This window comes from Pteropus medius, unplaced genomic scaffold (assembly GCF_902729225.1).
Source record: "Pteropus medius unplaced genomic scaffold, Ma_sr-lr_union100, whole genome shotgun sequence".
NCBI lineage: Eukaryota > Metazoa > Chordata > Mammalia > Chiroptera > Pteropodidae > Pteropus > Pteropus medius.
This window is the reverse complement of record NW_024352784.1, coordinates 15,043,830-15,051,993: the sequence shown is the minus strand read 5'-3', so window position 1 is coordinate 15,051,993 and position 8,164 is coordinate 15,043,830. Positions and strand designations below refer to the sequence as shown.

Here is an 8,164-nt window from a genome sequence, read left to right as displayed (position 1 = left end):
GTATTCCTGCGTTTTTCTCCCCAATCCTTTTTCCTTCTTTCCTTTCACAGGTGTCAGAACTACATTATAATCCAAGTCTTTTCCTTCCTAGTCTCTCCCTACTTTCTCTTTCACCGCCATTACTCCCTAATAGATTCTCTTATCTTCAGTTTTGTTTCCAATAAAAAAGAAATCAGATGATATCTTCTTCATACAACTGTGTGGTAAATAAATGAGCTAACCTATGTGTATTACCTTGGTAAAATGTAAAGTCCTAAATAAATTAAATTATGGTGGTTATTACCGACTACCAGTAACAGAGGTATATGCAATATCAAATAGCATTCTACAGTGACATAACATTTTTTATTTCTAAGATCTTTCTTTGTTTTGATATGTATTCCAAAAGAATAGCTTTCAATCATAATCATAAAACAAGGAACATGGAAATTATGATGCCCTTTGCCAAATACCATAAAATAGAAACATATTTATGTCCATCATATTCATTCTTTCAACAAATATTTGAAACTTACTGTATTCCAGAAATTATTCAGGGTGCTAGGATTGTAATGGAGAGCAGCATTTGGAATCTACCATCTAATTAGTAGAGAAAACTTTTGTGATAGAAATATACATAATAATAAATGTCAGGTCTCTACAGAGATCTGTATTAATGCATTTAGTCTTTCCCAAACCAGATGAGGTGACATAAAAACCTCTTATGTTTTTAAATCATAGATTTGCTTGTAAGCAAATGTACGATGAACATTCTTCTCTATTAATGAAAACCTTTTGGTGTTAGAGTCCATGTTTTCAAGGTTTTCAAGGATGTTGTTGAGGTCTTCCAAAGCTTCTGCTAAACCCTTTACTGTGAATTTTCTTGTGGGTTCTTCTTTTACTTCTCCTGCGGTTTCCTTTTCTCTTGCCTCTTCTTCAGCTATGCATTCCTGTTCCAGTTCCAACTGCTCCTCATTAGTCAGTTCTTCAGAAACGCCTCTAGGAGCTTTTTAATGTCAAACTCATCCATACCCAAGTTAAAGTAGTTTGCCATCAAAAGTTGTTTGAAACCTCATCCTTGGCAAATACTTTGAAGTCCTAGATGACTCTCTCAAGTGTCATATTCCATATGCCATTCTTATACTCCTTAGTGACATCATCCCAAGCCCAAGCAGGGTTTTTGTTTTAGCCATAGATGTTGTAATCCTTCCAGAATTGAATCAGTGCTGTCTCAATGTCTTCCTCAGTTGCAGCAATAGCTCGAGCAAAGAACCTCCTCAGGTAGTAGGCGGAAAAGATACTATACCCTCGATCCATGTGTCAACCAATTCTGAAGACCCTGAAATTTAAATCAAGAAAGATTTGTTGTTACAAATATGGGTTGCAAGCCAGGAAGATGCAGTTTCTCATATAAACCAAAAGTGCATTCCAAAGAGGGAGAAGTAGGGGACAGTGTTAAGGACATACACTACAGAAAGGTGACTTTAAGGGGATTGATTGGAGCAAGCAGTGAAACTGCAAATATGTGTAAGCAGGATAGAGATTGGTTGGGGCTACGGGCATTTCTAAATCAGGTAAACTTAGATTCAGTGAGTGGTGAAGGGAGGGTAAATGTAATGTCCTTTGTAAGCTTGTCAGGCAATTTATGAACCCGTTCCTGGCTTTTCTAGGAATTCAGGCTTCAGAGAGCATTTCTGAACAGATAAAACGGCTGCTAATTCAACAATGTTCTTTTAGGAGCACTAGTCCACTATGTAATTAAATCCACGTTTCTCCCTTTTAATCAAACCTCACAGAATGCATTGGTGCTAATGAACTCCAGTTCTTTTTGAGTCCCTTAGTGGTTGCTGAAGTAGCATGGCTCCCTGCTTTGGTCCTTCTGGTCCCTTGGGGAAGAAGAAATGTGTCTACAATTCAATAAAGTTTGGTTAGAATACATGGTCATTGATCTTGGCTGGGATTTGGTTCTGATAAAGTCTGCAAGTGCTGGCCAAGCATAATCTGGGAAGGAATCTTCTGGGGGCATTTTTTAAAATTTAAGAGAATGATTCTAAAAAGGAGTCATAGGCTGAAACTTGGAAGAATAAATAATAGTATAAACTGTTAGGATAAGCTGATCTGAGCCAATCACCTAAACCAGAAGGTAGCCAGAAAAATAAGTCAACAAAGTTTAAAAAGGAAAGATTTAGAGAAAAGTTGGAGTGTCCTTTCAGAAACTTGGCTAATTCAAGAATCTTGGTCATTTCAAATTCTACCTAGTATGATATGTTAATCCAAGAGCAGCAGAAGGTGTTAGCCACAGAACAAACTCCTCCTTGGGTGGTGAGAAAACAATCAAGAGCTGTGCAGTTGTTTAAGCCAACTCGGGCCAGGGAGTCTAAGGATTTCATTTGTGCCTGAATGGCTCTGGCATTGGACCTGGCTATTTGACTGACAGTGTAGGTGAGGGTTCCTGTCATCATGTCATGGATAAGTACCAAGACCTATGAATGAAAAGATGCTCCACAATAGGTAGTGGTCTATGAGTCCTATATAGCCCGTAGTTAAATCTCAATCAGCCTAGACGCCATAGCTATTTTCCTCATAGTCACCAGGATTCTCATCAGGATAATCATCTATGATGGAATGATGGAAAGGGACCTTTTTTTTCCCTTGAAGATGAGCAGAGATTAAAGTTTTGAAGAATATAGAGAGGGGTAACCAGGTTAGCTTAGGGCACAGATGTCCCACGTTCTCTAGGAGTTTAGGCAGTCAAAGGCCTACGATCATTTCTTGTATGTGCAGATGAAAACATAACCAGAGGGGCACTAAATACACCAGAGAGGTTTTGGAGAGGTTCGTGGGGAGGTTTTGAGGGATTTGGTCAAACCAAAGGTCATTGGAGAGAAGGGACCAAGGGTGAGTAATCTGGTTCAAATTGCAGGCTGGTTGGACAGATAGGATCGCAGAAATGTATACCAAAGTGAGTTGTTAACAGCAACCAGGTGGGGGTGACCTTAATCACAGGTCTTGGTTGGAAAGAAGATGCTGGGGCAGAAAGGTGAGAGGCATTGAGAAAGGAAGTTAATGCCCTTTTACTGTTTGAGAGGGTCAGGTTTCTGTGATTATAAGTGCCTTTTCATTGCACTGTGGCCAGAAAGAGTGACTTGACTGTTAGTAGGGAGCATTAGGAAGAACCAGAGAGTAAGGATAGGCTTTAGGTGAAATAGGAAAACGAGTATTCCAGTGGATGACCGGAAGTATGATATAGTGCAGTTATGAGCAGATGGGAAACTGTAAATGTCCGAGACTACAGCAGGGTCAAGGAAGCTAGAGAAGGCACAGGGAGGAAAGGAATGACAGATCCAGTATTTGGAGAGATTCCCTGCAATAGCCAATGTCCATGATAACTGGATTAAGAAGTTCTGGAGAAAATTTGGGAGGGACAAAATGGGCGGTTGAGGAAGTGGAATAACATGATTATTTTTTACAAAGTGATTTAATCTGGATGGAAGGGTGCCATAAAGGCGGAGGAGATGAAAAAGGAGGATGAGAGGAGCAAGGAGAATGAAAGTGAAGGTGTCGGGTAAGTGGGAAGGCATAACCTGGGGCGGGGTGAAAAAATTAGGAATTCAAAAACTAGAACCAGGGGAGAAACCAGGGGTCCTAAGCGACCTCTTGAGAATTTCATCTGAGTTTGGGGTTTTAAAACACATATCGAAGAATGAGGAGGGAGAGCAGTAAGGTGGTCTCTGGAGGTAGAATATCAGGCATTTATGAGTTTCTAGTCTCAACCCATGAAGTTACCTGATCTTCAGTTTCAGGAGGAGTTGTTTGTTTTTCATTGGGCAAATTCTCATCTCAGAGATTGGTTGAGAAATCCAGCAGTGTTCAGAAGTTGGTGCCCTTTATGCATGAGAGATATGGATCCACGAGTCAGTATCCTGTAATCTGGTTGTACATGGCTTAATTAAAAGTGCTTGATATGCTCCCTTCCACTGAGGATGGAGAGCATCTTTGAGTCGACGCATTTTCCTGTGAATAAAGTCACCTGACTGGAGATTGTGGGGTGGGTCTTTGTCTCCTGAGAGCACTCTGACTGGGTGCAATCTGTAACAAGATGGAAGTTCAGCTGCAGCACCTTGATAAGCTCCTGACAACACCCTAAGAGATCTCCTTTAATTATTATGGGGGGCTGCAATACTTAGTCAAGCACATTGGTCGTCCTGTAAAGGTTCTGAATGGTGAAAGTTTATGTCTGCCTGTGAGAGTGACACTGAGCTTTAGAAGGACTGAGGGGAGGGCCTTAGGCCATGGCAAGCCAAAAGTGATGCAGAGCTTAGCTAACTGTGTGTTAATGATCCCATGTGTTCATTCTACCAATCCAGAGGACTGTGGAGGATATGTGCAGTGAAAATGCGGATAGGCCAGGTTTCACAAATATTTTGGACAATTCGACCCATAAAATGTGTTCCTCAGTTGCTGTGGAGTTCCAAAGGAACCTCCCCAAGTGGATCTTTTCTAGTAATATTTTTGCTACTGCCATAGCTGTGGCTTGCCAGCAGGAAAAGGCGTCCAATCAGTGAGAAAACATACAAATTAAAACTTAAACATATAATTTTGAGATAGGGGGAGCTGGAAAAACTCTAGTTGCCAGATTTTCGAAGGGCTCATTGGCGATGGAAATTGGCTTTGGGCAACATGTAAAGGCTTTCCAGGGTTCATTGTGTGAAAATCTTACAGGTCTGACAGTTCCCAATAATATTGTTTGTATATCTCATTAGATCATTTTTGTCAGTGTTCCAGTGAGTCAAATAATGTTTAAATGATAATATATCTGTCCTTTTGGAGACTAGTGGGAAGGACAGGATTTCTATTAGCCCTATCCATAACTGTTAATCTGAATAAAATGTGCAACAAGCTTTGGTCCATTTCCCTTTTTCAGAGTTGTATGAGAGTGCTTAAGCTTTCTTTGGTTGATCTTGGATTCCCGTGACAGTGTGTGAGCACTTAGAAATGAACAGGAAGGTAGATATTGGGGACTTTTGGGTGGCCTCTTTAGCAGCTTGTCAGCAAGTTGGTTGCCTCCTAGCTTCTTCAGTAGTGGCAAGGGAATGTCTGTTTTTTGTTTTGTTTTGTTTTGTTTTGTTTTTATGGTAACCAAAAATCCTGGGGCAAGGATGGCATCTAGAAGGACCAGAATGAACTTTTTGTTCTTTAATGGTAGTCCTGAAGAGGTTAGAAAATATGCTTTGTTTCCAAAGCATTCTGAAGTCATGGACTACCCCAAAGACATACCTACTGTCAGTATAAATGTTAGCAGATTTGTCTTCAGCCAGAAGACAGGCACAGGTAAGATAAGGCAATTTAGCCTGCTGTGCAGAAGCAGTTGGGAGTAGCCAAGATTCTCTGGTTTCCTGGAGTGTGGACAGTAGTATATCCTTGTCAGACATCCATAAGCAGGAGCCATCAGTATACCGTTTTGAATCTGCATTAGGAAGTGGAGTTCCTTGGAGGTGAAATCTGGGGATCAGGAGTTGGTCGGTAAGGGTTAAGCAGTCATGAGGGGAGCTGTCAGGAGGGGAAAGAGGGTGGCAGTGGGTGATGGTTAGGTGAGGAGAAGGGGGACTTCATAGGAGGTTAAATGACTAGTAGAAAAATGCCAGATATGGTGAGATTGAGTAAAGATTCCACAGAATAGGATGCACGAATGGTAAGAGGACTCTAATGTAATATTTTTAGTAGCTTTTTTTTTTTCTTTTTAAAGAAAGATCGTTACAATTGTTCTGAAACAGGGAGAAAGTCCTTGAGGTACTGAGTCAAACTATTGACTATAATATCCAATTGGGTGATGTTAGCCTCCACGAAGTTGAGTAAGGGTGCTTAGGGGCATTACCTTCTCATTCACAAATAAAAAGGTAAAAAGAGAGATTATAATTGGGGTATTCAAGAGTAGGGGCTAAGGCAAGTTGGGCCATGATTTCTTGGAAAGATTGTCTTGAGGTGGAATCCCACAAGATCAGACTAGGAGAGGTGTTTTTCAGTAAGTGCTAAAAGGGTTAGGATATCAGGGAAGAGCTAGGGAGTCAGTTTTGACAATACCATGCAAGTTTAAGAATCTCTGAAGTTGGCATTTGCTCTTAGATTCAGAAAAAAAAATGAGACAGACTCCTTGGAAATGGGAAGGGTCAATGTTGAACCCTTCTAGTATGAGGAGGTGCCCTAAAAATTTGACAGAGGTTTGAAGAATTGGAGTTTTTCCTTAGAAACTTTATGTCCTTTATCTGCAAAACTCTTAAGCAAGTGGAGATTATCAGTTAAGTAGGCTTCAAAGCTTGGGGAGCAAAGGAGTAGGTCATCAACATATTGAACGAGGGTAGATCCCATAGGGAAGGTGAGATCTGAGAGATCAGATTTGAGGGTCTGGGAGAAATTGGTGGGGCTCTCAGTATATCCCTGGGGAAGAATGTTCCAGGTATATTGATGTCTATTCCAGGTGAGGATGAATAAGTATTGGCTTTCAGGGTCAACGGGGGTACTTAAACAAGGCACTGCAAAAATCAATGACAGTAAAACGAGTTACTTCAGAAGGTAATTGGAAAGTAGAATGTAGGGGTCAGGAACTATAGGGTGGTAGGAATTACTATGTTATTGATAGCCCTTTGGTTTTGGACAAAGTGTGAGCCTTGTCAGTTTGGTTTTCAACAGGCAGTATGGGGGATATCATTAGGGGTTAGTGCAAGGAACTATAAGTAGTATATTGCGTAGGAAATCATTAATTATAGGCCGAATTCCTGTTATGGCTTGGAAATTCAGGGAGTACTGTTAAATATTTGGGAGGGGTTTATTTTTAGGGTCAGTTTGAATCTTGCTGGGTTGGGGCAGAATGGATATAGCTCACATCTGTATTTGATTTTGCCCAGAGGCTGCGAGGTAGATGGTGAAGGTCTGGGTGAGGAGACATAGTGGAGAAGATAATTGATGGGGACCCGGAGAAAAAAAGGGTTTTCTGAAATTAGTGATGGGTCTTTATTAGGGCATAGGTTGAGATGGAGGAGTGTTTCCCCCCTCTTGGGAGAAGTTAAAAGGTGCATGGTAAGATTCTAAGAAATCTCACCTAAAAGATGTATGGGAACAGATGGAATAAGTAGGAAACAGTGAGTGCCTGTTAAGAATCCTAGCTGAGAAGGAATAGGTTGAGAATTGAAGACTGTCACAGGTTGGTTACTGACCCCAACCATTTGAATGGTTTTGAAACTCCAGGGTTGAGGACTGATAGGGTGGCCCCAGTGTCAGTGAGAGCTCTTACTAAATTGTCCACAATTGTAATACCTAGTTCCCCTAGTTGATTAGCTGTTAAATGGGAAAAAGTACCCATCAAATCCCCAGAAATTTTCTAATCATGTTTATTAACTCTGGATTGGGGTGCCTTCTCTGGATTGAATTGGAGCCATCACTTATATTTGAGGCAATCCCTTTAAAAATGTCCAGGTTTTCTTGATCTGGTATTTGGGGAGAATCAGGGGTAGGGAGTTTATTTGTTGATGTTACATGGCTGTTTGTTTAGCCATTTTTCCTGAAAATCTATGGTCTGAGTAATTCCGGTTTCTTTTTCTTTTTCTATAGTCTTTGCTAGTTAGGTGGCTAGCGAGGCAATTTCGTGGTTTTTTTGTAGTTGTTGTTTTTTGTTGTTGTTGTTTTTTTAATCCAATTGAAGTCATGTTTTAATAAAGTACTAAGGGCCTCATGAAGACCTGTAACAAAGATAGAATTAAACATTTAATCATTGAGGTCTTTGATTCCAGAATTTTGTTGAAAAGTTTGCTCAAAGTGGCCAAAATAATCTAGGATGGTTTCATCCTTTCCTTGTATGCAAAGATGAAGAGTTTTCTAGTTTATTTGCCTAGGGAAAATGTGGGGAATGTCTTTTTGCGCCTGTTTCTGTGAGGCACTTAAGTCTGCAGCACCCAGGAAATTAAAATCTAGTCTGCGGAGTTCATCCTCTGGGTAGGACATTGCCAACCAACATGTGGATGAGTTGGTGTAGATAGGAGATACACGGCTGATAAGCACTAAAGATATAACTAAGTGAGCATTGAGATTTAAAGGGATAAGTTTTGGAGTTTGGGAAATCCTTAACAATGGCTAGAAGTTCCACTTTAGTCCCAGGAGTCAAAGAGACGGTTTCGATGTTTTAAGAGTTATC

General features: G+C 40.5%; 1 long non-coding RNA gene across 1 annotated transcript; it reads right to left on the bottom strand.

Annotated features, from left to right (window-relative positions):
• Positions 1-326: 326 nt before the first annotated feature.
• Positions 327-8,164, bottom strand: LOC120590512 (uncharacterized). The gene is made up of 3 exons (XR_005649728.1): positions 5,257-8,164; positions 3,766-4,068; positions 327-1,318 (listed from the first exon to the last, which is right to left on the bottom strand). It is a non-coding gene; the product is annotated as an uncharacterized LOC120590512 (long non-coding RNA).